The sequence below is a fragment of the Trachemys scripta genome, chromosome 6 (genome assembly GCF_013100865.1).
Source record: "Trachemys scripta elegans isolate TJP31775 chromosome 6, CAS_Tse_1.0, whole genome shotgun sequence".
Classification (NCBI taxonomy): Eukaryota; Metazoa; Chordata; order Testudines; family Emydidae; genus Trachemys; species Trachemys scripta.
Window position 1 is genome coordinate 105,124,326 of NC_048303.1, and position 7,060 is coordinate 105,131,385.

General features: G+C 35.6%; 1 long non-coding RNA gene across 1 annotated transcript in view; it reads left to right on the forward strand.

Annotated features, from left to right (window-relative positions):
* Positions 1-6,358, forward strand: part of LOC117879301 — a 456,423-nt gene extending 450,065 nt beyond the window's left edge. Inside the window, exon 4 of the long non-coding RNA XR_004646226.1 lies at positions 6,258-6,358. This is a non-coding gene — a long non-coding RNA (uncharacterized LOC117879301). The remainder of the gene's footprint in view (positions 1-6,257) is intronic.
* Positions 6,359-7,060: the final 702 nt, after the last annotated feature.

Consider the following 7,060-nt stretch of genomic DNA (forward strand, 5'->3'; position numbering starts at 1 on the left):
ATTGCAGGATTGGGGCCCATGCCATTATTTTCTTGATAAACAGCAGTTCCGCAAGGTATGAATTTTTTGTAAGCAAAAGAAACAGTGCAAAACTAGGCTGTCTATTTGAATATCCAAAAGGCTTCTCATTTACATATCTTTTAAGTGCTGATACAAAATCCACTCAAGTTAAATGGGAGTCTTTCCATTGTTTTCAGTGGGCATTGAATCAGACCTGAAATCATACAGGGATGGGAGGAAGGACAGAAAACAAACATAAAAAGTTATAGAATTATAAAACACATCTTGTATTTCTTTTGAATTCACCTGGAATAATAACAACTTACTAAACCAAATATTGGCTGGACATTCAAAGATAAATGTGTAACTGAGAATTAATTTACTACATTTTCTGAATTCAAGTTTCAACAGATAATACCTTGAAGAAAGCAAAGTGCCAGTAGAGCATTATTAAGACCGGGGGGTAAGATAATAACTGTTATTGAACCAATTTCTCTTGGGAAGAGAGACAAGTTTCCGAGCTTACACAACGCTCTTCTTCGGGTCTTGGGAAAGGTACTCAAAGCATTTTTATAAGCTCCTGTGTACTCTATTTGCACTGATTCAGTTTTCCTTCTTAGGAAACTATAATTTGTAAGTTTTAATGGAGAGAGAAAAGGTAAAGGGGCCCACAGGAAACACATTTTTAAACTTGCTATCAATCTTTATTATTAAACAGGGGATAGTATATAATGTAATTCCCAGCAGTTAGGCTTTAAAAAAAAATCATTACTTTTAAAATTAGAAAATAAGTCTCGTAAGAAACATATCTAATACATTATTTGTCCTGTGGTGTTTCCATTGCATTCCCTGTCAATGAAATGCTTTGTACAAATATTTTACTTTACTAACCATATAAAGCATTACTTTACAACTTCCCAAAGCCTACAGTGGTGTGGCTGTTGTTCTCTGGGGTTTCTCTCCTCTTAGTCACCCCAGTCACAGGCTCCCCTCCTGTGGTCTGTAGGAAGGCAGCCCTGCTCCTCCAGAGTGGGATGAACATCTGGAGCCTTATTCAAAACCCTCAGAAATCAAAGGGAACCTTTCCATGGGGTCTGGCCCCCATATTCCTGAAGATGTAGTGCAGGAGAGGACAACCCCAGTTACTCTCCGGAGACACCTTATTCCCCCTATAAATACTAATGGTAGTACAGGGGAGTATGGTCCATGACTTTCTGCTGAGAAATATAAATTTGCAGAAGAGAATGGTGACAGCTAATAGAAATATGCAGTAGCCTGTCACAGATTAGCCTGTTTTGTAATGTAAATACCTTATGCAGACAATATTCAACAAGAAAATTCAAGAGTTAATTTTATATATTTACAGATTCTGATAAATAAAATTTGTCTATGAAATTGCCTAATTTATTTTACCTATTTTTAAAAAATCAGTACCCATCTTTACATTTAGAAACCAGAATATGGTGCTGAAGGTTTGACACACATGTAAATTATATTTTAATGCCTTTATTGCCCTTGTAAATGGAGTGATTTATGAGATTATTAGTACAGAACTTTAAAAGCCTAAACTAGAAAAAAAATGCTTAAGGATTACAGAAGCTTAATAGTACATTCTTATATTTTTACTGACTATAAGCAAAGCTTCAAAGATAAGTGATGTGATACTTTATTTTCAGCTAAATATCGGAAACAAGGTTTAAAAAAAAAACTAAAGGAAAACACCACAATCTAAAGTTCTGGGGTAGGAGAGAAAGAACGTCCAAATAGCATCACAATAAGGAAAGTCCCTGAAGATTGGGTGTACGTTCACAGGGTTTGAGTTACTAACTGGGTATTAACCATGGGGTGTGTTTAGAGCCAACTATATTATTAACAGGATGCAAACATGGATAAAATTTGTAGTGTAGACCATGTCCAAAAGTTGGAATTGCTGGTGTGAAAGTTAGTAAAGCACATTTTTGACTGTTTGGTGACAGTCTTAGAGACATTCAAATATCTTGAGACAGGTTAAGTCATTCCCCAAGTATGCTGCACGAAGGACAACATGAAGATGATTTCATTTATATTACGAGAACACTGTGAACTTAAATCCGAGAGGGGCAACTTCTCAGCTCATGTACATTAGCATAGTTCTACTTAGCTTGCTTTTTATTCCATGTTTGTACAATGCCTCATACAATGGGGCCCTAGGCTGTGACTGAGAGTCCTAGGCACTTTGGAGAATACAAATATTTAATAATATTGAAGTCATTATTGCTATGCTAATTTATAGCAGCCAAAGATCTGGCCTATTATCATCAAAAATCTTTTTTCCTCCTTAATTATAGAATCATAGAATTGTAAGACTGGTATGGACCTTGGGAGATCTTCTAGTCCAACCCCCTGCACTCATGGCAAGGGACTGGACTAGAAATATTACCTAGACAATCTCAGACAGGTGTTTGTCTAACCTTCTTTTAAAAATCTCCAATGATGGAGATTCCACAACCTCCCTAGGCAATTTATTCCAGTGCTTAACCACTCTGACAGTTAGGAAGCTTTTCCTAATGAACAACCTAAACCACCCTTGCTTCAATTTAAACCCATTGCTTCTTGTCGTATCCTCAGAGGTTATGGAGAACATTTTTTTCTCCCTCCTCCTTGTAACAACCTTTTATGTACTTAAAAACTGTTATGATGTCCCCTGTCAGTCTTCTTGTTCTTACTAGTAGCACCTACTTGTGCTTCTTCATAATCCTATGAAAGCCATGTTAACATTCATTAGAAGAGAATGATCAGTGTTGCATTATTTCAGTGATGACTAAGGCAGGATTTAAGATGATTTATCTGACAGGAGATAATTTAAAATTAGCCACACTATAGATGCTACTGAAGCCTAACATAGCTGTATTCTCTATTTCTTTGTGTCTGGTTCCTGTTTCTCTCTCTCTCTCTCTCTCTGTGAGAAAGATATCTGGGAGTATGGAACCACTTAGAATTCTGCAAAATGTGTGCACATATTAACTTTCCTGCTGAATCTTAAGCTTTTTATAACACAACTTGTACTCCCAATTGTATGGAGAGCTGGTAGTTGGGACCCTTTTTTCTGAGAAAATAAAAATGGGGTTAAACCTACATGGCAGGAACATCTCAGGGTGCAAGCCAGGAAACTGAAGCAATAGCGTTGCTGTTCTCCTGCAGCAGCCAACACAAGTAGAAGACCTCCTAAAGCTTCGTGCTTATTAGCTCTTTCACTTGGGAGCAGAAGTGATGTTTCTTTCTGATCTCAGATGGCAAGTGTGAAGTACAGGCATAAGTATCTTTGGGCCAACAGCATCCCTGTCAGAAAGAGGAAAAACAAATCACTGGGCTCAGTGCCAGGCAGATGGTGAGAATCTTCATGGCTCTGCTGAGGTTGGGAGGAAAAGCAAATGAAGAGTGGAGGAGGGAGAGGATGAACTCTAGGAGAGATAAGAGCAGGAGAGGAGAGAGGAGGTAAAGAAAGAACACAGAGAAGAGAAGGAGGGAGTGAATGAGATAGAATCAAAGGAGAGAAAAGGGGTTCTGAGAGAATGGAGAAGCTTAATTAAGTCTGATCAGCTCTGCCATCCAGAAAGATTGTGGAACATCTGTGGGCTTAGGTGCCAAATAACTTGTTTTGTGCTCTAAACCAGGAGCAGTATAAGAGCACATCACATGTCTATTCCTCAGCCTTGGACCTAACTGCCAGGACATACTTTGGTGCCACAATTAAGTTGAAATATCTTGTGCTCCTGTCTCTGAGTTTGGGGAATTCCAGATGCTGATTCATGTTCTAAGTTGCAGGCCTATTGAGCTAAATTTATCCTCACTTATGGTTATTTCTGGCAATGCTGCATACCTGCAACTCCCATTGAAGCCTGAAATGAGGAAGGGAAAAAGGGTTTTTAGAGAGAACAGCTTCATTAAAGCCTGGTGAAATTCCATTTCAAATAAATAGAAGTTGCAGGTGTCCCATATCTCTTAGAATTTGGACTTCACTTCCCATACAATAACATTAATTCACTTTGTGAGAAGAGAAGAATTTGGCCCTATATATACACACAAGATTCATTAGGATGGAAACATGATTTTCAGATATGAAATTATGTTGTTAGTTTTATAGGATTATGTTAAATGCCTGATATTTTCATGAACCCTCTGATCAGCAAGATAGACAGGAAAAATGTCATGGAAATTTCATTTTCATGTTCCTTCCAGAGCACTTCGCTTTTGCTATACAGATTGCAAATTCAGCTTTAATTCTAAGAATTGTGTTCAAACTCATACTTTCTAACATACTCTGGATCTCTAATCATAAAATTTCCCCCTTAAGATGAACTAAAGCTCATCTGAGGGGGTGAGTTTACTGTTGATCTTGTGATTTTTTTTTTCAAAGGGTAGGTGTTATCACTAGTTTTATTAGCTATTAATCTCCTATTTCTTGTAATCAATAATGACCACATATTATGGAGGATCCAGTTGTGGCTGCATAGTTAAGGCTGAATTAAGCTTTGCACTTAAAACAGAGAGTGAAGCTCTTGGTTATACATAAAAAACAGTGTGACTATTCTCCCTAAGCTTATAACACTTACCTTGAGTGTAGAATGAATGTAATGACAATTTACACTATGAAGGAAAAAGAGAGAGACAGATGTAATGTGTCTAAAAAATCAGTTCAATCTAATCTGAAACCACAAACACTAACACACCTTAATCATAATCATATGGTTATTGCATAGTGTTACAACAGAGGAGAATTAAGGTTGTTTTGGTATCCTAACTGAATTTCCATACTTCATCATCTTTGGCTTTACTTTACATTTAAATTTAACATTGAATTTCCTCGGGTTAGGATGAGTGGGTTTTGGATAATCACAACATCACTGTAATGTATTTGGCCATAAATTATTGATATGTACTCTCATCCTTAACTCCACTTTAACATGAATTTTGTCTGGAATTAAATATGTGGTTCATTCTTTATGAAAAAAACTATTAGAATATAACATAATGTAATTCTCTCAGCTAGTTCCACAGTAGCTGGAAGGTTACAGCCTTGTCAGACTTGTAGTGACTCTTTGACCAATATTTCTTTATTGTGTGTTGGTGACTAGCTGTATATCATTAACCATTCTGCTTCCCTGGCCTTATCACCACATTTATTTCCTTTTATTAACTGCATACCCTAGAAGAATAGAAAACTGATGGATAAACTTCTAAATGTTTTTAAGATGGCTGTGATTTTTTTCTGAACATTGCCTACATGCCTTCATAATTACAATCTCACCATAAAGCTGTTCTTTCAAGATAGTGTGTTTGTGAGAGATGATGCACTCTTTTTTTTTTTTTTTTTAATAGACTTGGGAGCTAGGATAGACTAGGGAGCTAGCAGATAATATGTAATGAAATTGCTATGAATTGTTATATTGTAACATATTTAGATCTAGTGAAGAGTGTATGTATTTTTCAAATTTTTATCTTTACTGATGTTTCCTTACTTTCCTCCATTCCTCTTCATTCCAAGTGCTGTGAAAAAGCTGTGATCATCTAATTATTTAATCAAAAATAATTTTTTAAAATTAAAAATAAATATTTTATGCCTTGTTTTACATGTGACCTTCTATTATATTTGTATTCATTTAGAAACATATTGGAATCTATTGCTGTGGCATCTGGGATTTTTCATATCAGCAAAACCCAGCAACAAACAAATATTTGCCTTTCAGTTTTAAAAATCAATAGATCAGTTGTCTGTAGTTCTGCAGACACTGTATTCTCTACTAGTTAGTAGTAAGATGAGCAATGGAAAAACAATGATCAGTAGTGTAGTGCAGATACCACTTTAAGCTCAGTTTCCTCCTACAAATGGAACCCCATTCTAATGTAGTGTGGTCTAAAACTTACTTTACTTTCCACTGTTGGATGTCGTGATTTGATACACTTCAATGCCAGTGTATAGAAATGCTTATCTTAAATGAACATATTCTTTAATTGAACTGTTATAAATGGATATAATACTTTATTTTATTTGATGGGTCTCTTATGAAATATATTAAGTATAGATGGCCCCATTGACTTATGCACATGCTGTATTAAAAATTTAGGAGTAAGTCACAGAGTCGAATAGTTTATGCTTCAGTCCTTCGTCTGTGTTTTCTGATGAACCCCTAATGTGACAGGCAAAGATAACATAATGAATTGTTTTATTATGCTTGGAAGACCATGAAAAAAGTGATTGACACAATATTTTTTTCCAGGTGGAATAAAAGGAAACTGCTCTCCTGGCCTTTGATAATCTAGTTAAGTGGTTGACTGACAGAATGTTGGTGCCAGCATTGGAAGAATTGATCAGCCTCAACTCCAGGTAGGCAAAATCTTACAAATATGGAGGTTTGTATAAGACTTAATTTACAAAGTTTGCTGACTTCTAACAACAAAACAGAATAAAACATTCAGTTCATAATGCAGTGGTGGAAAATGCCTTTATCTGTGCTGGTAATTCAGAGGTTCTGATTTAAACTGCATAAGGCTATCTTTGAAACAAAGTGTACTTGTACCATTATATAAATCTCTTTTCAGAAAGTTAGTGACACCGCCTTCTGATAGGTAAACATAAGTACTCAGCTAAGACAGTGCCCAATTATTTAAAAAATAAAGTATGAAAACATTTTAAAATAAACATTTATGGATAGTATAGCATAATTTCTGGTGTGCCATGAATATTTCATATGCGTATAGTAGAATCTGTCTGTGAGAAAGATAAACATAGATATACAAAATACCTGTTTGCACTGTTTGTTCTTCAATGAACAAATTTATTTGTTTATTATTTTGGTGTTTAATTTCAGCCTAATTTAAAAATCATTTGACTTCCTTGAAAAGGGATTCCAAAAGAAATTTTTATCATGGGTGGAAGTCCACATCTTGCTAAAAAATTGGGGGGAAATGAACCAACTCTACCATTTTGAAGTGATATCACCAGAATACTAAGAAACATTGTTATCAACTGAATACAGAGCTAACTTCTGGAATTTGCAAAATCTGGAATCTACAAAGGCAT